This window comes from Bradysia coprophila, assembly GCF_014529535.1.
Source record: "Bradysia coprophila strain Holo2 chromosome X unlocalized genomic scaffold, BU_Bcop_v1 contig_117, whole genome shotgun sequence".
NCBI lineage: Eukaryota > Metazoa > Arthropoda > Insecta > Diptera > Sciaridae > Bradysia > Bradysia coprophila.
The window spans coordinates 2118801-2146225 of NW_023503292.1; the positions used below are offsets into that span (position 1 = coordinate 2118801).

The 27425-nt window shown below is 36.7% G+C and overlaps 1 long non-coding RNA gene across 1 annotated transcript; it reads right to left on the reverse strand.

Annotated features, from left to right (window-relative positions):
* Window positions 1-2851: 2851 nt before the first annotated feature.
* LOC119067063 lies at window positions 2852-16718 on the reverse strand. Its single transcript, XR_005085853.1, has 5 exons — window positions 16708-16718; window positions 12308-12314; window positions 11855-11862; window positions 10699-10701; window positions 2852-3217 (listed from the first exon to the last, which is right to left on the reverse strand). It is a non-coding gene; the product is annotated as an uncharacterized LOC119067063 (long non-coding RNA).
* Between the last annotated feature and the right edge of the window lie 10707 nt (window positions 16719-27425).

Consider the following 27425-nt stretch of genomic DNA (forward strand, 5'->3'; position numbering starts at 1 on the left):
GCCAGTTTGTACCTGCAATATTCTTAATTCCGTTTGTCCATCTCTCTGGTGGTCTACCTATAGCTCGTCTTTTATATGGTCGCCAGTTCATGATCTTTTTGGTCCAACGTTCGTCTGTCCTTCTTGCAATATGTCCCGCCCAGCTCCATTTCAGAGATGCTATTCTTTCCATGACATCAACGACCCTGGTTTGTTGTCGAATCCATTGATTCGTCATTCTGTCTCTGAGTGTTATTCCAAGCATACTCCGTTCCATGGCTCTTTGTGTCACTCTCAATTTATCTTCGGATGCTTTCGTTAAAGTTAACGTTTCCGCTCCATAAGTGAGCACTGGAAGGACACAAGTGTCGAAAACTTTGCGTTTCAGACTATTATTCATTTTGCTTTTGAAAATTAGTCTGAGTTTTCCGAACGCTGCCCATGCAAGACCAATCCTACGTCTTATTTCTGCAGTTTGGTTGTCCAGACCTAACTTCAGTTTATGTCCTAGATATACATAGCTGTCGACTCGTTCAATGACAGTGTCACCAATTTTGATTTCTCTATCGTCCCCGATGTTGGTCATGACTTTTGTTTTCGATAAGTTCATCTTGAGGCCAACTTTGCTCGCCTCTTCACTTAACTGTTGTAGCATAAGCTGAGCCTGACCTAGATTCGCTGCTATCGGTACAATGTCATCAGCGAAGCGGAGATTGCTCAGGTACTCTCCATTTATCTTTATTCCCATTTTACTCCAGTTTAACTTCCTAAAAATACTCTGCAGAATCGCCGTGAATAATTTCGGTGAAATGGTGTCACCCTGCCTTACACCTCGGCCAATTCTGAATTTCTCCGTGCTCTTATGAAGTTTTATACATGAAGTAGCATTTTTGTACACATATCGAATTGTGTTGGAGTACCTTGAGTCTACTCTACATTCGTCTAATGCGTCCAATATCGACCATGTTTCCACTGAATCGAAAGCTTTTTCGAAGTCTATGAATAGCAAGACTATGTCGATGTTGTATTCACGACACTTCTCAATAAGCGTTCTCATCACCTGCAAATGGTCGTTTGTGCTGAAACCAGATCTGAAAGCAGCTTGTTCAACAGGTTTTTTAGAAGTCGAACTTGTTAGTGTTCCTCTTCGTAATGATTTTCATAAACAACTTGTAGAGTGTTGACAATAGGCTTATGGGTCGGTAATTTTCCTGCTTTGTTATGTCTCCTTTTTTATGCAGCAATGTAATTACCGCATTTTCCCAGGCTTCTGGTACTTCTTCCCATTGGAGACATCGATTAAACAAAGCCGTGATTGCCTTTAATAATGAGTCTCCACCTAGTTTAATGGCTTCCACTGGAACACCATCTTCTCCGGGAGACTTTTTGTTTTTCATCTCGGCTACTGCAGCTTTGACTTCATCAACAGTTATGTCGGGCATATCCTCCGATCCCACGTTTCTTATTATTGGTCTATCTTCGGTTTCTTCCGTTGGGCTCTGTCTTGCTGAAGAAAACAAATTCTCATAAAATTCTGTTGCAATGTTTAATATCGCATTTCGATCCGTTTGGATCGTTCCTGTTTTGTCTCGTAATTTGAAGATTTCTTTTTTGGCGTTTGTCATTTTTCTCCGTAGGACTTTCATATTGCAGTTAGCTTCAATTATGTTTCGAGCCAATTGGACATTATATTTTCTTTCATCTGATCTCCTTGCTCTGTTGATACTTTTAGACAGGTTCCGGTATTCCACCGAATCTCGTCCTCCGTTTTTTACCAACTCTGCTCTGCTTGCGATCAGGTCTAATGTTTCTCTGCTGAGTTTTGATTCTTTCCCTTGGACGGATTTGCATTTGGATTTCATGAAACCCATTATTGTATCGACGATTTTGGTATTCAATTCGTCCAATGTTTCACATTGATTGTTGACGTTATCTAATTCGGCAGTCATTTTCGTAGCAAATTCTTCATTTTGTGTGTAAAGCCGTTGTACGTCAATCCTTTCACTTTTCTGAACTAGTTGTGATCTTTGAAATCTGGTATTTAACGTGACTCTTGCACGAACCATTCGGTGATCACTACCGGTTGAAAAATTGTTTAGGACCGTAACGTTCTTAACGGTTGACTTACAGCCAGTTATGATGTAATCGATCTCATTTTTCGTTACACCATCTGCACTAGCCCAAGTCCATTTCCGTTGAGGCTTTCCTGCAAAAAATGAATTCATTGCGTACAAATTGTGTTGCTGTAAGAAGTTGAGTAAAGTATTTCCACGCTCATTTCTTTGGTCGTTGCTAAAACTACCAACAGAAACTTCGGAGTCTTCTTCTCGTTTTCCCAGCTTCGCATTGAAATCACCGATTAGATATTGGTAATGTGAAGGGTTTTCGTCCAGAGCTTTCTCGACATCTTCATAGAATCTTTCTACTTCTTCGTCATCATGAGTGGACGTGGGTGCGTAAACCTGAATTAATTTGACACTGTATCTGTTATTTATCTTCAGGCTTACGTATATCACTCGATCGGATATGCTTTTCGTGTGAATTATGCGATCCGACCACCGCTTGTTTATGAACAATCCGACACCGTGCATCAGCATCTGACTGTCACTTCCTCGGAAGAAGAATGTATGCCCTGATTGTAATTTCAGGCATTCCTCTCCAGGTTTTCTCACTTCGGAATTTATTTACGGAAGCTTTTGTTGACGTTAACGTTTCCGCTCCATATGTGAGCACAGGAAGGACACACGTATCGAACACTTTACGTTTCAGACTATTTTTCATTTTGCTTTTGAAAATTAGCCTGAGTTTTCCGAACGCTGCCCATGCAAGACCAATTCTACGTTTTATTTCTGCAGTTTGGTTGTCTAGACCCAACTTCAATTTGTGACCTAGGTACACATAACTGTCGACTCGTTCAATGACAGTATCACCGATTTTAATGTCTCTGTCGTCGTCAATGTTTGTCATGATTTTCGTTTTCGACAAATTCATCTTGAGGCCGACTTTGTTTGACTCCTCATTCAGCTGTTGCAACATAATTTGCGCCTGATCTAGATCAGCTGCCATCAGGGAGATGTCATCTGCGAAACGGAGATTACTCAGGTACTCTCCATTTATGTTGATACCCATTTCACTCCAGTCTAATTTCTTAAAAACACTCTCCAGAATCGATGTGAATAACTTAGGTGATATGGTGTCACCCTGTCGTACACCTCTGCCAATTCTGAATTTTTCAGTGCTTTTATGAAGTTTTATACACGACGTAGCGTTTTTATAGACGTATCGAATTGTGTTGGAGTATCTTGAGTCTACTCTGCACTCGTCTAATGAGTCCAATATCGACCATGTTTCCACTGAATCAAAAGCTTTTTCAAAGTCTATGAATATCAAGACCACAGCAATCTTGTATTCATTGCATTTCTCAATTAGCGTTCTCATCACATGTAAGTGGTCGTTTGTGCTGAATCCTGATCTAAATGCAGCTTGTTCAACAGGTTGGTAGAAGTCGAGCTTCTTGGTGTTCCTCTTCGTAACTATTTTCATGAACAACTTGTAGAGTGTTGATAAGAGACTTATGGGTCGACCCCCTACTTAGAGGTAAAAATATTTTTTCAAATATTCTTCGTTAAATGAGGGTGTGTTCCGCCATTTAAAAAATATCTGCGTAAATTACATAATGTAGGCACATTCCATATAGACAAATCAAGTGACCAAAAACGGTAGTAGCACTTTTGTCTAGCATATGGAAAAAAATCATTGAATTTTTTCATTATTAAATAGGGGTCCAAAAAATCTGAAAAAATCTCGGATGTTTACCCTGACATTTTTTGAGAATTTCTACTGATTTTTACGTTCACACCAGAGAGAAATAAATGAGAAACAAAATTCACATTTTTGTTAATAACTCCATTTTGGAGTTTCATACGCCACTCCATTGAAAGTAGTTCTAGGCCAAGACCTTTCGAATGATTTAGTTCCTTTAGTGTCACTTTTACATGCCAACCCTATTTTCTTTCCATTTTTTTTAGTTTTTAGGAAAGTGAAAGCTACAAATGTGAAATACTTTGATTCTGTATCTGTATCTCCATCTAAATGATGATAAAAGATAAAAAAAAAAAAAACTGATATCGGCAATGCCATTGTCATTTTCCAACTAGGTTTAATGCGCCGCAGGCAAATTTTGTATTAAAATTACATTCATTTGACTATTTCACCTGCGATGTTCCTTAGTTTAGTCCCTGCTTTGAACTTGAATTTCTCATAGATTTTGGAACTATGTTACATGGAACCAGTTTGTTTTTAAAGATTTATCTTTTGTTTACTTAATTAACATAAATTTTATTAATTATTGAAGATTTCGTTTAACAAAATTAATTAATTTATAAAAATGCAGAGTTAACCTACGTTGTCCGATTTCATATAAGTTCAACAAATCGTGAATTGTCCCATATACAAACGTCATAGAAAAACTCGCGGTTTATTGATTTTTTTTTTTTCAAAAACACCTTTATTGGTATGAATAGTACAATCTTAGCTTGACGTTAATTTATTACTACTGATGAAGTGTACTAATTTCTTTACGAATGCATCGAAATTAGTAAAACGTGAGTGGGTTGACGATCCATTGACCGGGCCCAAATGAAGTGTTCGGATTCCTCATTACGTCAATTCGTGTGGTTTGAGTCGGTTCAGCCTCCTTACTTCGCTTGTGATGTCGAGCAGGAGAATGGCTTCTATGTTGGTGTGGTTTAACAGCCTCGTTTCGTGTTTGATGGCATATTCTCGAATTACTTCGGCTACCCATTTTATTTCTAGATCTCTGTGTATTTCTTTGTTCGTCACAAAACGGTATGCGTTGGTGATCATTCGTAGAAATTTGTTTTGGCATGTTTGGATGACTTCGATGTTTGATTTTTTAGCGCAGCCCCAGAGTGCTGCACCGTACATCCAGATCGGTGCTAATATTGATTTGTAGATCAATCTCTTGCAATACAGGTTCAGTTGTGAGTTGTATCCAACTAGCCAGTACATTTGTCTTGATTTCAGTTTAATTTGTTGTGCTTTCTGTTTCACATGATGTTTCCAGTTTAATTTGTTGTCCAAATTTAGTCCCAGATATTTTGCTGACTCTGCCTGTGGAACTGGATTTCCATTTAGGAAGATGCGGAGATTGCTATTTATGTGACGCAATGCGAAAGTGACGTGATTAGATTTTGACTCATTGAGTTTTATTTTCCAATCGATGGTCCACTGATTTATTTTATCCAATGATTCTTGCAGTTTTTTAACAGCCTCACTATGAGATGAATCCGTTGCCATAATCGCTGTGTCATCAGCGAATGTGCCAATGAAAGAGTTCTCTGAGACGGGTATGTCGGCAGTGTATATCGTGTAAAGGAGAGGAGCTAGTACGCTTCCTTGTGGTACACCTGCCATGATTGGATAGTAGTTGGAATAAGTTTCTTCGTCTTTCACTCGGAATTTCCTTTCCGACATATATGATTCAAGCAATTTACAGTAGTTTTCTGGAAGTATTTTGCTCAATTTGTAAATGAGTCCTTCGTGCCATACTTTATCGAGCTTTTGATAGAGAAAGATGATTTAGGCTCATGGATGAGGGTACTTGCTTTTCCCTATATTGTGTTGAGTAATAAGTCGAAAGGAAAGGATGGGGTTAATGTGATTAGGTCTAACTTGAGTTTTTTCAGGGGTTGCACTGATATAAACGGTGCCTTGTCTGAGGTTTTGCGTGAGAAGGGTGTTCCTTTTAATGTAGAGAAGTCAGTTGACAGGAATAGCGTAGCAATTAAGACTGCGACGAGGAAGGCTAGTGAAGGCGATATTAGGGGTGCGGTTAGGGTTTTGTGCTCAGACGAAGTAGCAGCGCCTCAAAATTTTGAGACTGTTACTAAATTGAGAGCAAAGCACCCGGATGATAATGGTGAGGTTTTTGAGGAGATTGAGCTTGGGAGTAGTTTGCCGTTAACTGAAGTTGAGGATGTTATTAGGGCCATTAGGAGTTTTCCTATGAGTTCTTCTGGAGGGATTGGTGGGTTACGTCCTAGACACTTAAAAGATCTTATATCTTTTACTTGTGGTGATTCAGCAAATCGATTGTTAAGAGCGATTGCTGCATTTATGGATGTTATTAAGGGTGGTCCAGGTAGCTCAATCGGTAGAGCATAGGACTCATACCCAAGAGGTCCCGGGTTCGACTCCCGGTGCAAAAATGCTTGCCTGGTTTTATTCTAATCACTTGGTGATTAAGCACTCGCTATTAGTTATCTAATGGCTGTACGACCGTAACAAAGTCGCAAATTTCGAAGAAGTCCAATATTCGATTTCTTCGCAACAATCACGCCATATTGACATAATGTCAATGACACAATTCACAATATACAACAGACTGTAGGATAAGCGTCATCTATGATCGACTAGTCGCTCATTGGGAAAATGCATGAGTCATTAGTGATGGTTGTGGTCTTCGCATACTACTCGTGGCTTAGAGAATTCACAACGTATGGGACGTTTACACGGTCGATTTGTGAGCTATCTGAGTCCGAAGAGATATGATGAAAAATCACAATTCATATGATCAAGTGACTTGTGCAATAGCACAACAGGCCCACTAGAGGCTTAGGTGCTGGGCTAACCCCCTTCCCATCTAATCCAATCCAATCCAATCCAAGGGTGGTAAAGTGCAGAGTGAAGTTGCGAAGATCCTTTTTGGTGCTTCTTTGACTGCTCTTTTGAAGGGAGAAAGTGATGTGAGGCCAATAGCAGTTGGGGTTGTTTGGAGACGCTTAGCATCGAAAATTGCTTGTAGTAATATTAGTGAAAAGTTAGTTGAAAAGTTGAAGCCGGTTCAATGGGGTTTCGGCATTGAGGGTGGTGCTGAAGCGTTGGTTCATGCTGTGCGTAAGTTTTGTATGGCTGATCATGCTGAACCAATGGTGCTGGTTAAGTTTGACTTTAGGAATGCGTTTAATATGCTTTTTAGGAAGTTCATGCTAGGTGAAGTGAAGGACATTTGTCCGGAGTTGTTGCCTTTGTTGCAGCAGGCGTATAGGCTTCCTTCGAATTTATATTTTACTGATGAACCGCTTTTTTCTAAAAGAGGGTATCAGCAGGGTGATCCTTCAGCTCCTCCTGGTTTTTGTATTGGTATTATGAGAATGACTCATTCTCTCGGGTCTAGGTTAAATGGGTGGTACCTAGACGATGGTACTATAGGTGATGTTCTGTCAGCTGTTTTACAAGACATTATGAAGGTATTGTCCTTTTGTGAAACATCAGGTTTACCTTCGAACGCTGATAAATGTGAAGTATTTTTTGTGAATGCTTCTGCTGAGGATGAGGCTAGCATGTATGCTGATATTTCAGCTCTGTTGCCAGGGATTAAAAAGGTTGATGAGTCTTCACTTGAGATTTTAGGCTCGCCAGTCTTCGAATTAGGTTTAGAAAGGATGTTTTCTTCGAAGATAGAATCAATTAGTTTGATGTGCGATCGTTTGAAGTTGATGGATGTTCATCCTGCTTTGTGTATTTTTAGGAAATCTTTGAGTAGTTGTAGGTTTAATTATCTGTTTGCGGACTTGTAAGGCTTTTTTGTTGTCGGATAAGCTGAAAGCTGTAGACGAGATTTTCCGTTCTACGTTTGAAGCTATTACTAATACGAGGGTGGACAGGTTTTCGTGGGATCAAGCGTCTCTCCCGTTGTCTTTTGGAGGTATGGGTATTAGGAAAGTAGAAGATTTGGCAGTACCAGCCTATTTGTCATCTGTTTATTCATCATCAGATTTGTCAAATGAATTACTTCAGAAATTTAATTTAAAAATTATTGATGACGACATTTTGCGTATGATTGAGGCAATCCCTCAAGATTATATTCCAGACAACGATATCCTTAGGAAAGAGCAAAAGAATTGGGATATCCCAAGGATCAAAAGTAGATTTTCGGAAATGTTTGATTCTAGTGAGCCGACTGCTCGTGCTCGACTGCTTGCGTCATCAACTAAAGAGTCCTCAAAGTGGCTGCAAGTGGTTCCTTCGAGTCAGTTAGGCTTACTATTAGATAACAATTCTGCAAGAATTGCTGTTGGTCTTCGTTTGGGTAGCCAATTATGCGAAGAACATAAATGTATTTGTGGAAAGAAGGTTACGAAGGATGGCTTACATGGTTTATCTTGCAAAAAAAGCGGAGGATGGATTCCAGGACATGATGAAGTTAATAAAATCTTTTCTCATGGATTTTCCTCTGCAGGTTTTCCGAATCTGTTACAACCTCCGGGCATTTCTAGAGATGACGGTAAAAGAAAGACCGGACGGTGTGACTCTAATTCCATGGAGTCACGGTAAACCAATTTTGTGGGATGTAACCATTAGAGACACACTAGCTCCATCTTATAAAAAATCTGGATCAATTGCAGATAATGCCGAAAGATTCAAGCATAATCATTACATACGTTTAAAAGAAAATTATTTATTTACACCCATTTCTTTTGAATCATGGGTCCCGAAACAAGTACATTTATTAAGAAATTGGGTTCATTAATGCGAAAATCTTCTGGCGAACCACGCTCCATGGATTACCTATTACAAAAGGTTTCTATTGCAATACAACGGAGAAACGCTAGTTGCATTTTGGGGACTTTGGGACCAAAAGAAAAGATCGTTTTTTACTGGTTGCGCTTTGCAGCCTTTTTTTCGCTTTTAAATAAAAAAAAAATTCTTTATCAAATGCCTGTGATACATCTAGAAATGCTGCTGGGCAGTATTCCTTATTTTTGAACGCTCTTTCAATTGTAGTAGTCAATCTATGAATTTGCTCTATTGTTGAATGTTTGTTTCTAAAACCAAATTGGAAATCAGGGATATTCACAAAAGGTTTTATACGTTTGATCAGTAGTTTCTCGAAAATTTTTGAGATTGTTGGTAGGAGTGAAATTGGTCTATACGATGTAACTTTCTCAGCTGGCTTGTCGGGTTTTCTCAACATAATTACTTGTGCAATCTTGAAGCTCCCTGGTACACACTTCAATTTTAGACAGGCGTTGAAAATATATGTGATCATATACATGGCTTGTTTTGGCAGTTCTTTGAATACACCTGGAGCAATCTCATCTACTCCTGGTGCCTTTTTTTTGTTTAGCTTGTCAATTTCCGTCGCGATTTCATGCGGAGTTATTTTCTTAATTTTTTTGTATGGTTGATATAATTTTGTTGTATCAACGTTCGATTGTATCTCGTTGGGTTGAAACACTTCTGCTAGGTATTTTGCAAAATATTCCGTTTTTTCGCTATCCTTCCTTATCCATTTTCCATTGGAGTCTTTGATAGGTTTCCATAATGAATAATCATTTTCCTTACCCGATCCCAAATTACTCAGGTATTTGTCTAAACATTTTTGTTTATGCAGTTTTATGAGTTTGTTGACTTTGTTGCTTATGTGGTTGAAGTAATTTTTGTCATTCCGATTTCTGGTTCTATGCCAGTATCTCCGTGCTTTCCTTCTTTCTTTGATTAAGTCTCTTATCTCGGCTGGATAATTTACTTCTTGAATGGGCTTTGGTTTTAGTTTCGGAGTTGCTTTTCTTGCTGCATCTCGAAGCAGGCTGACGAATTTTCCACACTGAAGATCAACTTCCTGTTTTGTTTTTAGGCTGACGTTTAAGTTTATTGACTCTTCCACCAATTTCCTGAAGAAGTTCCAATCTGTGTATTTATTAGTGAGATTTTCCTTTTTGTTTTTTAGTACAACTGATGCATTGAGGGTCAATAGAACCGGCGTGTGATCTGATGTTAGATCAACAATGTTTTCCAGTTCCACGTTGTATGTTGAGATTCCTTTAGAAATGAAGAGGTCCAGTAAATCTGGTATTTTTTTCGGGTCTGCGGGCCAATATGTGGGCCGTCGTGCAGAGTGGTAGGTACAGTTTTCCTTTTTAATTGCGTTCAGCAGACCGTTACCTTTAACGGGAGTTATTAGTCTCGATCCCCATGCTGTGTGTTTGGTGTTGAAATCTCCTCCGATGATGAATCGTTGTCCCATTTTTTTGAAGATTTCATTCCATTGTAGATATGTAGGTGTTTGTTTTGGAGGGCAGTAAGCTGCTGCAATATTCACATCCTGATTGTTGAAGTGTATAGTTATAATATTTGCTTGGATAAACTTTTCTCGTATATCTTCTTGTTTATGGTGTTTTATATTATTCTTAATAATAATTGCTGATCCACCCCTCGCTCTATCGCTAGGATGAGTAGTCCAGTGAATTTCATAACCATATAATTTTAGGAAGCTTTTGTCCGTAAAATGTATTTCAGTGATCAGTGCTATATCTATATTTCTTCTTCGCAGAAAAATTTCAAGTTCACGGGGTCTTTCTATCAGCCCATTTGCGTTTTTTTTTAAATAATCTATTTATTATCATCCCAATATATTTCTGTGTGGAACACTATTTCCAAGTTATTATGCGCAGGAACGAGTTAATCATTTTTGTTTTGTTGAACGTTCAATTTTTTTTTGGTAAATGGAGTTTTTCCAATTTTACCAATCTGTTGTTGATATCGGTGAGCATTTTCATCAAGTCATTGATTGATGGTTCATTTGTGTTTTGTGTGACTTTAGACGATTTGCTTTCATTTATATTTTTTGTCACTTGCGCATACGATAGTCCAGATTCAGACGGTTTAAGTGTACTAACAGCCTCAGAATGGGACTATCTGAGGCGGCTTAGTGCTGTTTTTGCTGGTTGATTTTAATTTTTTAGTTTCTTTTGGTAAACTGAGCATCCTTTGTAGTTAGCCGTGTGCCCTTCTTGTTGACAAAGAGCACATTTTGGTGTAGAATTGAATTTTTTGGTACATGTGGTGGTGCTTTGTTATTAATGCTTTGTTTAATTTCAACCATGAATAATGGAAATTTTTTCACGATTGTTTTTCCTTCGTTGTTTTTAATTTTTTTGATTATATTGGTTGTCTTGAGGACTTCGTGTCCTAATTTGGTTAACTCAGTAGTAACGCCCTGCTCGTCGCAAGTGGGGGGAAGCCTCTAATTACTACACGGAAGCTTCTTTCGCTTTTCAGCTGATAAGTGTGGTATACGATGCTAGGTAAATTATTGAATGGTGAGTTGATCGATCATTTTTTCTTCATACAAATTTACACGGACAACTTAAGATCACTTTTCCACTAGGTCAACTCTCCATCATTTACCTTAATTTATTTCGGAACGACATTTTCTTTATTGACAAGCGAAAAAAAAGACTGCTCACAGTGGCGCAGCCAGTAAAAAATCGATCTTTTCAAAAAATAAATTTTACAATAAATAAAAGTCATCTACAGCCTGTAAATGTTTTTCATATCCAGAATGAGCACCAGCTGTATATCACCAGCTGGATCTACTAACACACACTTTTTGTATGATAAACAATCAAAACACATTCTTAAGAATTTGTTTACTTCATTCATACGTGTTATGTGCGCGTAGATGACGTTAACGTAGAAATGCACTGTGTGTAGGTTGTCTTTGAATTGTATACAATACAAAGTGTTTTTTTTTGTACACCAGCTGGTGATATTCAGCTAGTGCTCATTCTGCACATAAGAAACGTTTAGCAATTGTACTCTATTAATTCCCAAAATGCATGCCGCGTTCCCTCTTTGAATGGCAATTGAAATTTTCTGTAATAAGTAATATGTTGAACTTGGTTCTCCGGAAGCAGCCTTCATGATTTATCCCTATTTTTGAACAAATTTCATAGTTTCTGGTCCCATAGAACCTAAAGTTTTGAAAGCTAACGGAGTGAACAAATAATTTTCTTTCAAATGTTTGTAATGATTATGTTTAAATCTTTCCGCCTTATCCGCAATTGACCGTTTTCTCTTGCTAGATTCCTTAATGTATGAAGGCGCTAATGTATCCCTAATTGTTGCGTCCCACAGAATGGCTTTTCCATCTTCTTCTTCTTCTTTTTCAGCCTGTTTCTATCCACTGCTGGATGTAGGCCTCTCCAACTTCTTTCCATTTCGTACGATCCATTGCCATTTGCTGCCAGTTTGTACCTGCTTTTCCATGATTCCAAGGAATTAAGGTCATACCATCCGGCCTTTTACCATCATCTCTACATATTCCTGGTGGTTGTATAATATTTGGAAATCCTGCTGAAGAGAATGCATGTGAGACAACTTTGTTAACTTCATCATGTTCAGCTATTTTGGCTTTTGTTATCATCTTGCATGATGGACCATGTAAACCATCTTTTTTGACCATTTCGCCACAACCACATCTATGTTCCTCGCATAAATTAGAACCCAAACGAAGACCAACAGCAATTCTAGCGGAGTTATTATCTAAGAGTAAACCCAATTGGCTCTTGGAAGATCCCAATTCTTTTGTTTCTTTTTCTTTTCATCATTCTCTGGAACGAAATCTCGAGGAATTTCCTCAATTAACTCTAAAATATTTGAATCGATCATCGGAAAATTGAATTTTCTCAAAATCTCATTTGATAACTGTAAAGTAGAATGGACAGAAGACAGATAAGCTGGTACTGCAATATCTTCTACTTTCCTAATACCTAAGCCACCCAAAATCAAAGTGAGAGAAGCCTGATCCCAAGCAAAACCTGAAACCTTAACATTCGCAATGTCCCCAAGAGTTGATCGATAAATCTCGTCAACCTGCCTAAGACACAGACGATCTACTAAAAGATACGCTTTAGAAGAACGTAACAAATAATTGAACCTACAGCTACCCAAGGACTTCCTAAATACACACAAAGCTGGGTACACATCCATCAATTTCAAGCGATGACACATTATCTTTATATTCTCAACCTTCGACGAAAACATCCTTTCTAAACCTAACTTAAAAATAGGTGAGCCTAGAATCTCAAGAGAAGATTCATCAACCTGTCTAATCCCTGGCAGCAAAAAAGAAATTTCACCAAACATATCAGCCTTTTCCTCCTCACAAAAAACACCTCACACTTCCCAGCATTCAAAGACAAACCCGACAAGCCACAAAAAGTTAATACTTTCTTTATATCTTCTAAAACCACTGTCCCCTATAGAACCATCATCTAAATATCAACCATTCAACCTCGACAAAAGAGAATGAGTCATCTTCATAACACCTTAACCCTAACGGTTCACCTTGTTGAAACCCTCTCGCAGAAAACAAAGTTTCATCAAGGAAATAAAGATTAGAAGAAGAAAGCCTGTAAGCCTGCCGCATCAAAACTAGCAACTCAGGACAAACATCTTTCAATTTATTTCTGATTTCAATAGTTAAATTTTACAGTGCTTATCCAATCACTCGATAATCATGTAACTATGAATGTTTAGAAAAAAAAATTACGAAAAGTTGATCAACACCAAAGAACACCACATCTGCCACATCAAAAATATAGCAATGGCTCACACTTCGCTAAAAATTCAATACTATCATTCAGTTGATGTTAGTTTTTTTACGTCGCGTCGTTGTAGAATTTAGTTTCAATTTTTAGTGCAAAACGTAATAAAAAAAATAAAAAAATAAAATAAAGGTTACAGTCGAGGAAATTTAGTTTTCGGGTTTTCCAAAGGTATTAATCTTATTTAACCCACACTTTATCCCACAACAATGGAATCCACAAATTTAAATTTAGTTAACACAACGGTCACAATGACGGCGCTGCAGTCACGATTTCAAAATGTGATATAGGGTGGATAAACTAAATTTTGGTTTTGGTTACATTTTCTCTTGGTTTTTAATTATTACATCAGGCTTCTAAATTAAGAGTACCTTTATGCAATATAAACCGTTTGAGTTTGAAAAAAGATGTTTTGTATCAGTGAACGATATAGGAAAGCGTTCAGTACGTCTCAACATACAAAAGAACGTAAAATATAATTGTACATTTAGCCACCCTACGTCCGTCATCGCTTCTATTGTCTTCAAAAACATATTGTGTGCTTGTCATGATATGTATCAGACGTTTGTTTATTTATGTGTCTCATCTAAAATGCTGGCCAGCAAAATTTTGATCATTAAATTCAACGGCAAAATTGATCTAAATGTTAAAATAATTGTGAATAATAGTGAAGTTAATGTGGTCTTGTTTTCTCTTCATAAAGGAATTTGCATCAGTTCGATGTAAAGTGCGGAGCACCATTGGAAAAAAAACTTGTCGCTGAAGAATGATCAAAAAGTTGCTGGACGCAATAGCTTCAACTAATGCTTTGCAGGATATAGAATCGAAATTAGAGAAACACCAAGAGCCGTCCATTTGAAATCTTCACAATCATCATTTCAACTAAAGGCTTTTTTTTAACGAAACGGAAGTTCGCTCGCAGATTCGGATCGGAACATCTCATTCGTTTTCGCTAAAGCTCGTAGGCGTCATTAATCATGATTCCCATGAAGAATCGCCAAAAATACAAAATTGGCAAGGGATGAAGAAACGCCGGCAAAAACAAAGAATGATAAATTTGTCTTTGTTGCGTTTCTTCACACTTTGGCGATTCTTCGTGGTGATTAAACAAATCCTTGGAAATTTATCCTTTTACGAAATTTATCTAAAAGGCGTTATTTGTTCGAAGCTAGTGAATCTATCCTTTTATAAAAGTTACGAAATGCTGCCTGGTTCGATCCTAAGGAAACTCTTATTTTACGTCAGGTAACGGCATCTTGTTCGATCCTAGGGAATTCATACTTTAACGAAAGATCCCGAGGACACTATCATTTTACGAAAGATAATGTAGAGACATTTCAAAAACGTATTTTTACACTTTGGCGTTTTCTCACACTCTGGCGATTTTTCTCTTCTTCTCTTCACACTCTATCGATTTTTCTTGGCAATTCATCATTATGAGGTTCCGAGCCTACGCTGAAATTGTAGCCTATATTTCTGCGTTTCGAAATTTTTGATCGCTGATATCTTTTTACGAGAGCCCTTTTTGAAAAATGTACGACCACATTTTCGAGTAAAAATATGTCAGCTTTGAATAAAAAATAAAATTGTCTGTGAAAGTTTCATGTGCTTTGAGAAAACTGTACCGATGCCCCAAATTTGCATCAAAGGTACACTTATCTTATCTTATTCCTGACCAGATTCTGTTTTCATGATTGAGCTCAATCATGAGCTTCACTTATACAAAGAGTTGAATTGATTTCCTATGCCAAATTGTAATTTGGCGAAAAAGAATGTTCCGAATCTGCGTTTCGTTTAAAAAAAAGCCTTTAGTTGAAATGATGATTGTGAAGATTTCAAATGTTTCTCTAATTTTTATTCTATATCCTGCAAAGCATTAATTGTAGCTACTGCGTCCAGCAACTTTTTGATCATTCTTCAGCGACAAGTTTTTTTTCCAATGGTGCTCCGCACTTTACATCGAACTGATGCAAATTCTTTTATGAAGAGAAAACAAGACCACATTAACTTCACTATTATTCACAATTATTTTAACATTTAGATCAATTTTGCCGTTGAATTTAATGATCAAAATTTTGCTGGCCAGCATTTTAGATGAGACACATAAATAAACAAACGTCTGATACATATCATGACAAGCACACAATATGTTTTTGAAGACAATAGAAGCGATGACGGACGTAGGGTGGCTAATGTACAATTATATTTTACGTTCTTTTGTATGTTGAGACGTACTGAACGCTTTCCTATATCGTTCACTGATACAAAACATCTTTTTTCAAACTCAAACGGTTTATATTGCATAAAGGTACTCTTAATTTAGAAGCCTGATGTAATAATTAAAAACCAAGAGAAAATGTAACCAAAACCAAAATTTAGTTTATCCACCCTATATCACATTTTGAAATCGTGACTGCAGCGCCGTCATTGTGACCGTTGTGTTAACTAAATTTAAATTTGTGGATTCCATTGTTGTGGGATAAAGTGTGGGTTAAATAAGATTAATACCTTTGGAAAACCCGAAAACTAAATTTCTTCGACTGTAAAATTGTGCTTTCGAATATTGATTTTAATTTCAGTTTGGATATTTATTTAGTGAAACTTAGTGAAATTATTGAATTGGTCAAATGATTTTACTTCCTTGAAACGCTTCAAGAAACATCGCGAATGGTTTTTGTTGGTGTGTGTGTTCTGTGAAATATTTTTTTGGTTTTAATGTTGATTTCAAAAATGGCCTACGTTCCAATATTGTTTCTAAAAAAAACAATTTCATAAATGATACGTGAGGATACTACGTATTGTGAATAATTTGAGAAATAAATAAAATTCATTCTAGTCGAATCATAAATAAATAGTTTTGTGGTAAAATTTTTGTTTTTCAATTTCCACTAAAGAGACCCAACAATGACAAATTTTAGTTTTTAAGTAACAGTTCTATATTCTGAGTAATGTGATATCACCGACAATTCTCATATTTCGGTTTACTAAGTGCGAAACGAAAACAAAGCGAAAATTTGCATTACATGAAAGAACTGTCAAAGTCAAAAGAACCCAAAATGTGTCCTAGTCTAATGGATCATTTTCGGAGGGGGTATACAGCCGTGTAATAGTCAATTTTCGCATAGGACAGCAATAAATGTTTTTAATGCATGTCCCCTCCGGAAAATTAACATTACATGTATGTATGCCGCCCTCGGAAATCGTTTATCACCTATCACATTTTGTGTCCGTTCGGGAAAGTTTATTACCTCATTAGAGAGGTAATCGTACATTACGTACATCATACAAGATTATAATTTTCAAACACTGAAACAAAAACAGTTTTTGTTGCTTTCGTTATGATCCTAATAAATTTTGCTACAGTCGTAATTTGAATTGAATGCACAATAACGTAAGCAAAACCTTTGTAACTTTCAAAAAAATATTCAAGAAACGCAGAAATGAATGTGTCGGCCATTGCTTGAGAAATAATTTCAATGTTGTCAACGAACACATGTGGCCAAGCCACATTCAATTGGGTTATTCACTTATTTTTTCGAACACTACCCATTTTATTGCTTACGTTATTAGGTCTTCACTTAACTTCACTGCAAAATTTATTTTAATATCAACAAAAGCAACAAAAAACACATTTCTATATGTAGCATCTTCCAGAAACAATTCAAAATGTCACCAAGCCAACAGTGACGTTACAGTAGAACATACTACTGCTACAGTAGTAACAACTCAATGTATGTAAACACTGAAGGTAATGCAGACCCTCAACGGATCAGAGAAATTATGGATCCAAACTTTCAGGTGAATTCATTTTCGTATGTTGTCTAACTTAGACTTGTGCAACATGACGGCCCTAAATACTTCCGATTCACCACTAAATACAACTTGACGCAAACGAATTTTATATGTGTGCAACATAACGCCGCTAAATCGTTCCAGATTCACCACTTGTCTAAATCAGCTATATAATATAATTAAAATAAATGCGCAAATGTGATTAATTCACTAAGGGCACGAAAAGAAAATAGGCACGAAGATATACGTGCGAAAATATAAAATGCTGAATTAAAAAATTGTCAAATTAATAAATCAGGAATTGAAAATGTCACGAATTAATGTTCTGATCAATTTATATCAGATTGCAAAATCATTAATACTTTATTTGATCACAACAATAATCGTGACAATCAAATCATTTTTAGGTATAAAAAGACCTGTAATTTTGGAAATAAAGTTAGTTACTTACTGAATTAACTCAAGAGTTTGAATAATTCCAGAAAGGAAAAAAGATTGAAATCAAGTGATTAAGACTCAAGTAATAAAAATTTCGTAAGATTGAAATCAGAAACATCGAAGGCTGAAGTCAAATCTTACATTGGTCCTTCGAGCCGGATCGGCAAGGGAGTATACACCCACAAAGTTAAGTGGTGTCATAATCAGATTATTACAAATATAAATGGAGTGTCAAGAAGAAGTCAAGAACATCCACAAGCGAAACAGTCAAAAATAATACAGCAGTGGTTCGAGTTGGAAGTACAAAGGTTCCGAGATGCAACGAAGCGAGCAAATCAGCGAGCTCAACAAAGCCGGAGAAAAATTCGGTATTTTCTGGGAAAAGCACAAGAAAAGGAACAAACAGTCTCAACATGCAAATTACAAAAAGAAGAAAATAAGTGAAGCTTTGGCTACATGGCAAGAATTCCTTAAAACACAAAATGAGCTCGAAGAGGAATTAACACCAGACAAGGAATTCACTCAACTTGTGGAGAAGTACAAAAAGATTTATCACGACTACATGGCAGTGTTAGTGGCAATTCCAGCAGAAGAAGAGGAAGATCAGGAAACCGATGACACGTCGAAAATGTTTCTTCAGGAAACCAGATTTGAAACGTTGAGACGACATATCGCAGAAGTTTCACAAAAAATTCGAGACAATGGCATACAGTCAATCACTTCAGTAATTAAGGGTTAAAGGTTAAAGCAAAAAATCAACGAATTATGGAAACGAGTTGAGCTAGACGATGAAGAAATTCAAATGAAAGATTCTACAGAAATATATACTGACACCTTTCTGAAGGTTGAAGGTGAAGTAGAAGAAATGTTGGTACTGCTACAGGGGCAGATGCAACGAGAAATGGATCATAAAGTTGAAGGGTTAAAACTGCACCCAATGTAACATAATATTATCGGGTATTCAAATATTTTTCGAGCATAGCGTCAATCACGTCCCCATGCAATAGCATAGGAAAATTTTTACAATTTTTACTCGCTGAAATATGTTTAGCTTTACGATCTACAATTTACAACCTTTGGAAAATGGTTTGTTATGGGATCCCATAAGAGTCCATGTAGTTGGCTGCTAAAAAAGGCCTTCTTCCTCCATGAACATTTGGTCGGTTGATATTTGAACTCATTGATATCGTTACAATCGTTATCGTTACATAAGTGAAAAATAATTAAATAAGAAAGAACTTTAATTTTGTGAAACTTAATAATTATAATAAAGTAGTGATGAAAATAGCCACGGCTAAATAAACGAATTATTTATAAATTTAACAAGGGACATTTATAATTATTTCAGAAGTACTAGGGTCTTATAGGTTTATGCATACGTTTGTAACACGTCGAATCGGACTTCCTACGTCAAATGAAAGGTATTTACAATACCGATCGACAAAAAAAAAGTTTTTGGAAATTGGATGACCAACTCGTGAGTTAGACCCCTTGGTTTGAACCAGTTACTGCCCGGCAAGCAGTTTTTGCTGTCATTCAAATTAAAACTGATTTAGACGGATTTTGCTTTATTAGATAGGTATTGACCGTACCAATCATGAAAAAAAAGTATGAAATTTGGTTCACCGGAGCGTGAGCTAGGTCCCTCGGAGTGAGATCATATCCGGCTACTCAGCCATACAACAGTGAACGTTGAGTATTTTGTCAATATATCGAGTAAACGTTGACCGATTTTCATGATTTTTTTTTATTCGAATGGTATTCACAAATGTGAAGCGTCTTTACTATTACCGGTCTACTAACAAAATGGTAGCCGGCGGCCTTATTAAATTTTAGTAAAAGTGATATATCTTGGTAAAAATGGATAATAAAGTGTTTCTGTTAACATATAAGTAATTGGTTATGTGTGTGAGGCGTTTCATGCATTCCATATGTGACAGTTGGGATCAAAAGTCGGTCTATTCCATCTGTCAAAGTGACGTTTTAAACGTCAATTCAAAAAATTCTGCCCAATTAATCATAAAATCGTTTATTTTTCTATGAGTCTATTTCACTGATTTTGAGGGAAAATAGGCGAGTTCGTAACTATTTTGCATAAAAATTTGGTGTTGAGGAATTTCGCGCCGTGTCATTCACAATAACCCACAAAGTGACATCTTCCTTATACAAAATGTGTCAAAAATTTTGGTTTGACGTTTAAATCGTCATTTTGACAGATAGAACAGACCGACTTTTGATCCTAACTGTCACATATATGGACATCTATATATAGCTATATACAAGCATATATAGCTAGTTTCAGCTATATAATAGCATATTTATGTTTAAAAGAGTGGGTAATTTTAAAGGGCACATCTTTAAGAGCAGAGATGAGAATGAAGTGTGAGACAGAGAGAGATGAAGAGTTTCACATTAAAGGCTTTTGATACGGATAGGTGTTTCGTACGAGTATTTTTAAATCAGATTACCAAAAGCTATCGTGTTAAGAAAGGCATAAAAGTGATACATTTAACGTTTTAACGTTTACCCATGGCATATTACAGTCAAGGGAATAAAATTCAGGTTACCCGCTAATATCTATCTTTTTTGATGCTCAAAAAAATGGAAAATATCCTAAAGCCTATCAAGAAAACTGATTTTGGAGATGAAACCTAAACAACAATTTTGTTGCTTATCCGTTGTTCATACAACGTAGTCACGCAAAAATCGACATATTTTTCATCGGTTTCTGTCACGCAATACATAATGCGTACTATGCTATACTAACTACTTTCATTGAAGCGATGATTTAAATCACGCAACATCGGTTTTCATATAACTAGACGAAACAAATACTTATTTTGAACTTTTTGGCATTGTTAGTTGATTCTCTACTGGTATTTAGATTACAAGAGAGACAGAAATAACTGAAGCGATACGGACAAATTAATCAATTTGTTGCATAGATAATTCGCACAAGCAGGACTTCCGTAAACGTATAACGAAAGAATGATGTGTGAAGTATGGTTGTTATTTGATGATATCCGTTATTTGGGATCCCCTTATTTTATGTAAATTCACGAGTGGGAGCTTGCGCAATTGCATTCAGGGTCTCTGCTTATCATTCCGCAAATTCGATGTTATTCGAAAGTAAGTTTGAAAAGTGACTGTGTCTAGCAAAAATGTTTTATCCAGGTATTATGTGGAATAGTTGCATTTTTCAGAAACCAAAAAAATTAAAAGATGGATCAACATTGACGTGTTCTTTAGTTAGCGTATACTAATGTAGACTTTTTTGGTAAGAGCATGTTCGAGAACGAAAATATTTTCACTGGAGTTGCTCAGTTAATTAACCTTTGTATCGCTTTTCTTCACGATGTATTTTGCTCGTGAAGAAAGTTAGAACTATGAGAAAGACGTTCGTACTATTTGTTCTTTATAAACAACGAATATTTTCATTTGATGTTGCGGAAACTTATGTGATGTGATACTTTGAGTGGTAAATAATTGAATTTAATCAGGTAAATACCGGTAAAAACATCGTTACGAGGTTCATATGTCATTTTATTGAAGTAATTGTTTTGTATGTTGAGTTAACGACAATGTTTCTGAAAGATAAGTGTCAAAACAAGCAGTTAATTTACTTTAACGCAACGAGCTATTAGTCGTGAAGAAAGTTAGAACTGTCATGAAAGACGTTCGTATTATTCATATGCTTCCTACTGCGGCTTCGCTTTCGCCCCTTCGGCGTACATCTTGCTGTCACTTTCGGCCCTTGGGCTTTAATTTTTCAACTTTCGCCCCAGCAAATAAAACTTAATACGTAACTCTTTTGGCATCCTCAATCGATACGTAAATAACTATTCACGCCGTAAGTACCCCTAAAATTGGAAGTTCAAGTGAACGAGTCGATAAAAAGGGAACCGAAAAATACATTTCAACGCTTCCTTGTATGAAAATGACGCTGCGTTAGAAAGACTTGCGTGAGAAAGATTTTGAATTTCGACCGCACTTACGGCATGAGTTGTTCTTTATTACAAAGATTACAAACGAAATTTTTATTTGATGTTGCCGATCGTATGTGATGATAATTTTAGTGGTAAATAAATTGAAAATTCGAAGGATGATTCGGAAAATTGTCTTCGGATTGGACCAGTTGTTTTAAGTGAAAATGTAATTTTTCAGCAAACGTTTCGATATTTATATTTACATCGTCTTCAGTGCACATCTTGAGCACATAAGTAACAAAACAAAAAAATTAAACTTGAAATTAAGTAGACTAACTTCTGACTCACTTATTCGCTCGATGTTGAACAAAAAGACGGATGATACAAGCAGTAAGAAATACTTGAGAGAACGGATTTCAATCGCCATACAACGTGGTATGTTAATGCGACCGTGACACTTGTAATGTTTAATAGTACGTACATTACTGCTATAAGGCTATGTATAAGAGACGTGTATACGAGCGCTTGCGCAAGTATTAGTACGAGTCTCTCATATGCAGCCTTCTATCAGTGAGGTATTTTATCGCAGTAGGCAAACATCTCTTTTTCTGATGATAAAATTTTGCTTGCAAAACCTTTAGCACTCCTTGACCTTGCACATTCGAATGGGACCCTGTGGTCTTTCCGGAAGAGCTTGAACGTTGAATCACTAACAGTGTAATGACCCACTTGGATCCCCCTTTTTGCCCTCCTTGTTCAATACGTTGATACTTTGTGTGCATATTGTATCGATGTATTGAACAGCGCCGGACCGCCATCCGACATGTGTTAAACTTATGACTAACAACAATCACCGTCGCCGGACTAAGTGACTACATGTAAGGATGATGCAATACAATGTGACACAATATAATGCCACAAGGAGAAATCAATTACCTGGTGACAACCAGCCGTCTGGGTTTCATCTAATAAATCATCTAAATTACCTGACTGAGTGAGACTCATGTCATTCTCACCACTGTCCGTACCGCACGTCACCTGATGTCACTCGCATTACGTTGTTTGAGCCACTCTACAAGGCATTGTCTATTCCGTTTGTTCCGGTCACATCACGTTTTTTAATTCTCATAAGAGGACCTCCAACAGTCTCACATTTGTGGACCTCCAACGGTCACTCGTTCCCTCGAACGTGCTGCTCAGCTCGTGCAAGGGTGATAAAATTGCTTCATTATGAGGCTTCCTTTGATTTCGTTGTGACCCGTCCAGAATTCAGCAAACTTCCGTTGTTTTCCTTTCTGTTGGTTCTCTCGTTCTCATAGTGCAACTTTTGGCAGGTCATGAGCAATCAGCCAAAGCGACTCTAGTTTAAGATAGAACTTTTTCCCACTTCACGTGCGCCTCCCTCGTGTCGTGTGCGTCACAATCGCGAACCATTTACTCCATATTTTCCTAATTTTTCAAAAAATTTAGCGGAGCCTAAAAATTTCCGACCAGTCGATTTCACCTTCTTTCAAAAACATGAATAATATATATTATGCACCGGGTGTTGCCAAGATTGGTATTTTGACGTGTAGGACATTATTGCCCTAGCCGAAGGCGTGGGCCATAATGCCTACTCGTCAAAATAACAGTCTGGCAATAGGTGCATATCATATTTTATCTGTCGAGAACGGATATATCGAGATAAACAAAAACTCCCTAGAGGGATAAGCTCGAGATTATCGTTCTAGACAGATAAAAATACATCTTGCAAAACCTTTAGCACTCTAGGGTAAATTTGTTTACTCTTATGTACGTCATGTATATAGCGCACAATACACACACACCGTATGCGATAAAAAAATTGTTAAATTTCTCAATAGAACAAACTGACAAATAAAAATGAAAAATCTCATATTTAAATGTGTGTGTGACAGCTTCGTGTACAGACCGTAGAAAGGGACGCTTAATGTCAAACGACGCAAAGTTGATGTTTTCGTGTTAGTGGTGTGTGTGATATAATTTTTCAATGAATTTCGGGTCATAATTCCTCTAGGTAGTCTTCTTCTATGTCCTGGAGTACCAAAGTCACATTCCCAACAAAACTGCAGTGGAAAATCAACGGCATTAATACGAATTGCTTTCGGCATTCATACGGATTACTTTAGTTAATTTGGTGCCACAAGTAATCAGTATGAATGTCTAATGGAGTCCGTTCCGTATGCATGCATTCTCACAAATGTCGAAAAATAAAGAATCAGTATGAATGCCGAAAGACATCCGAATGAATACCTAAAGCAATCCTTATGAATGTATTGTCACAAAACTATAATATATATTACACACTTGTCACGAAGTAGTCGATTGCCGAGACTGATAGTGACAAGAGTGTACTCTATTTTATCACATAAGCGAAAACGAGACAACAACATAGACCTGAAATGTTATTTTTGAATTAAACTTCTAGTTAAGTAATTTTGACTAGGCATGGGCGATAATGATAATGATAATCGATAATTATCGATTATCGATAATCGATAATTATCGACTTTTTTTATCGATAATTATCAAGATATCGATAATTCGATATATCGATATTTCGGTCCGAAAATCCGATATTTATCGATATATTCCAATATATCGGTATATTATCATGAATTTTCAGATAAATATCAAAATATCGATATTTTGATAATTATTGAATTTCGATATTTTTATAATTATCGATAAATATTAAAATATCGATAACGATATGATTTATCGATTATTGATAATTTCTTTCGATTGATATTATCGATAATTTTGAACGTCTCCCATCCCTAATTTTGACATCCGAACACCGCTCGTATGTGATAAAAAATATTATATGCGCGTGCCGACAAGAACTTGACACATCTGGCATATAATGAACATAGGATCGAAAATGACATAAGCAGGGATAAAAATTGAGAGAAAAGAGTAGGGGAGAATGTTGCTATTTCGGTACTAAATTTGGTGAGTGAATGTGACGTTTTCATTACACCAACTACGAAAGTTGTAATTTTCGCTTCCCGAATGAGATGCGAAAGTATAAAAATTCAACTCTCAGTTAGCCACGACATCACAAGAGGTGCGAAAATACTTTCGCCTCCCAACAGAGGAGCGAAAGTACTTTCGCCCCTCAAACGAGGATGCGAAAGTAAATGACAGCAACAACATGTGTTCCGTCTGGTGTCGTTGTGATCACTGTGATTGTTGTGATAGAAAAGAACGTTGCCAATAATTTATAAATTTTTCTTTTACCAGGGGGCTGCCGCACGGGCTTTTTTAAGCGTGTAATTTACACATTGTGTGTAAAAACTTTTAAAAAGTGTGTAATCTTACACACTTTTGTGTTTGCACCAAAAATGTGTAATTATACACGTTTTCAGAGAAAAAAAATTCACCAACAGTCTACTTGAAGCAACACTCAAAAACTGGAAAGTCAGCATGCAATATTTGGTCGATGAGAAACTATTATATAACTATAGAGTAGGAATTTCGCGCGGCGCGAGATTCCATTTTTTACTATATAAACGTAGGAATCTCGCGCCCATACGGCGCGAGATTCCTAGCAACCGTCCTTAATTTACAAACGATTCCCAAAATCTTTTATGAGCAATTCCCTGACGATTTTCGACATCCAACTACAAATTCAGAAAACTGTCAAAAAAAAATCATCGATCTGATAAAATGGGAGAGGGATTTCGTAGATAGTCTTTCAGAAGCTGAGACCGGATTAGGGAAAAAAATTACAAGCTTAATGGGCATGTGGTTTCCGAAGGAAATTTCAGTCAAGATTTCTCTCAGCTTCAACAAGAAATTACTTCATCAATTTTCGAAATGTTCGAGTGTGACTGTCAGATAAGAGAGATACTTACAATTACGATCGCTCGATCATATCTTAGTTGAACAAATGAGAACGTGCCATCGAGTAGCATGTCCAGATTAAGAGTTTCGTTATTCGCACAGTAATATTTCGATCTGGCTGTACCAACAGTGTTCTCCGGTACAATTACTGCAAATTGTCTGTCAGAACAGAGAGGGAAAATTCGATACGGTCAAAACATCGCTCGCGCGATTTTGAGGTCATTGCACAATAGTTTTGTTTGAAGGGTATTATTTTCCGTTTTTATGTAAAGTGTGTAATTATTACACACTTTTTCCAAAAGTGTGTATTCGCAAAAAGGTAATTACACACTTTTCAAATTTGCGAATAGGTACGTAATAACATTTGAGAAAAACTGTGTAATTTCTCGAAAAGCTTAAAAGTGCCCCTGGGCTGCCGCCCCCCGGACCCCCGCATATTTCAGCTTATTTCGGTAAATTTCATCAGTTGGAACATTATAAGGAAGCTCAAATTACAATTTTCGTAGTTGTTGTAATGAAAAGTTGTGTGGATCACATGGGACGACGTAAAAAAATTCAACCTGTGCGATTGCCGCCCTGGCCTTCGGCCACGGGCTGCAAACTTCGAACACGGTTGAATTTTTTTACTTTCGTCCCTTGTGATCCAAATAACCATTTTGGTACTCCAGGATGAAATAGTATGTTACATACCAAGGATCAAAAAGGTGTGTTTTAGACCCAGGTGGTGAAAGCGTCCAAGGATGGAGCGACGCGAAGCGGATCGTAGTGATGAAACATACTATTTCGATAATTTTGCAATACAAAACCTTTCCTGGACTTGCTTGAATCTTCTTCAACCTGAACTAATAAATATTCACAAATTTTATCAGTATTTCTATTACACACGTTAGCCGAAAATTATCATTTATGGTAACTATTATTTGAATTAAACACAAAGAGAATGTTGAAAACCAACACATTTCCTGGTTTAGTTAGTTTATTGGATTTTTATTTACTAACGCGACTTGATATAAATTAAATTAACTATGTTTTGTTGACGATCGAATAAAGAGCATAAGTATCATTTCTGTCTATTTAGTGAATTTAATATGAAGATTTAAGCTTGCTACCATCACCTCCTGATACATTTAGCCTTGCTTTTGTCCTTGTTGATCACTTAGGGGCCGTTCATAAATTACGTAACGCAAAAATTGACATTTTCAAGACCCCCTCCCCCCTCCTGTAACGCTAGTGTAACGCAAGGTCATACCCCCCCCTCCCCCGGTTTGTTACGTAACGCAACTCATGAAAAAATTGATATTTTTCTTACAGTAACTACAAAAAACTACACGATTGTATGTATACGATTGCTTCGGATTTTTTTTACAATTTAGATATGTCCATGCTGATAAGTTTCGGGTGTCACCTACTGAAAAATAATGTTGCAATGTGCAAGTTTTTAAGCACATTTTAATTTATTTTAAATGTTGTAATTTGATTTTTTTATGTTACAAACCATGTATGTGAAACTCGATTCGCTGTACAGACTTTTTAGTACGAAATATGTTGCGTGACGTAACGTTACTGTCGGACCCCCCCCCCTCCCCCCTGTAACGCTAGACTGATACCCCTCCCCCCCTCTTTTGCGTTACGTAATTTATGAACGGCCCCTATTATACTGTTTTTATCAATTTAACTGTTTTTACGTTTAAAGGTTGTAGCTCCTTAGAATTGTAACACATACTGGAGCTACGCGGTGTACTTAGTTTAAGAAATTATGTTTAAAAATAATTGAAATTGAAATTATCCCATCCAAATAAAAATATTCGCAAAAATTCACAAACTCAACTAAAACACACAAAATGTGTCGGTTTTCGAAATTTTGTGCGTGTACCATTCCATTTGCTGGTGCAATGTCCTTTTTTATTTCTCCTTTATAAGTCTAATCAAAAATTATTAGATTTGAGTTTGCGCATTTATCTATAATGCAGGGTTGCTAGTATCGAAAATTTAAACTTCGAAGTTACAG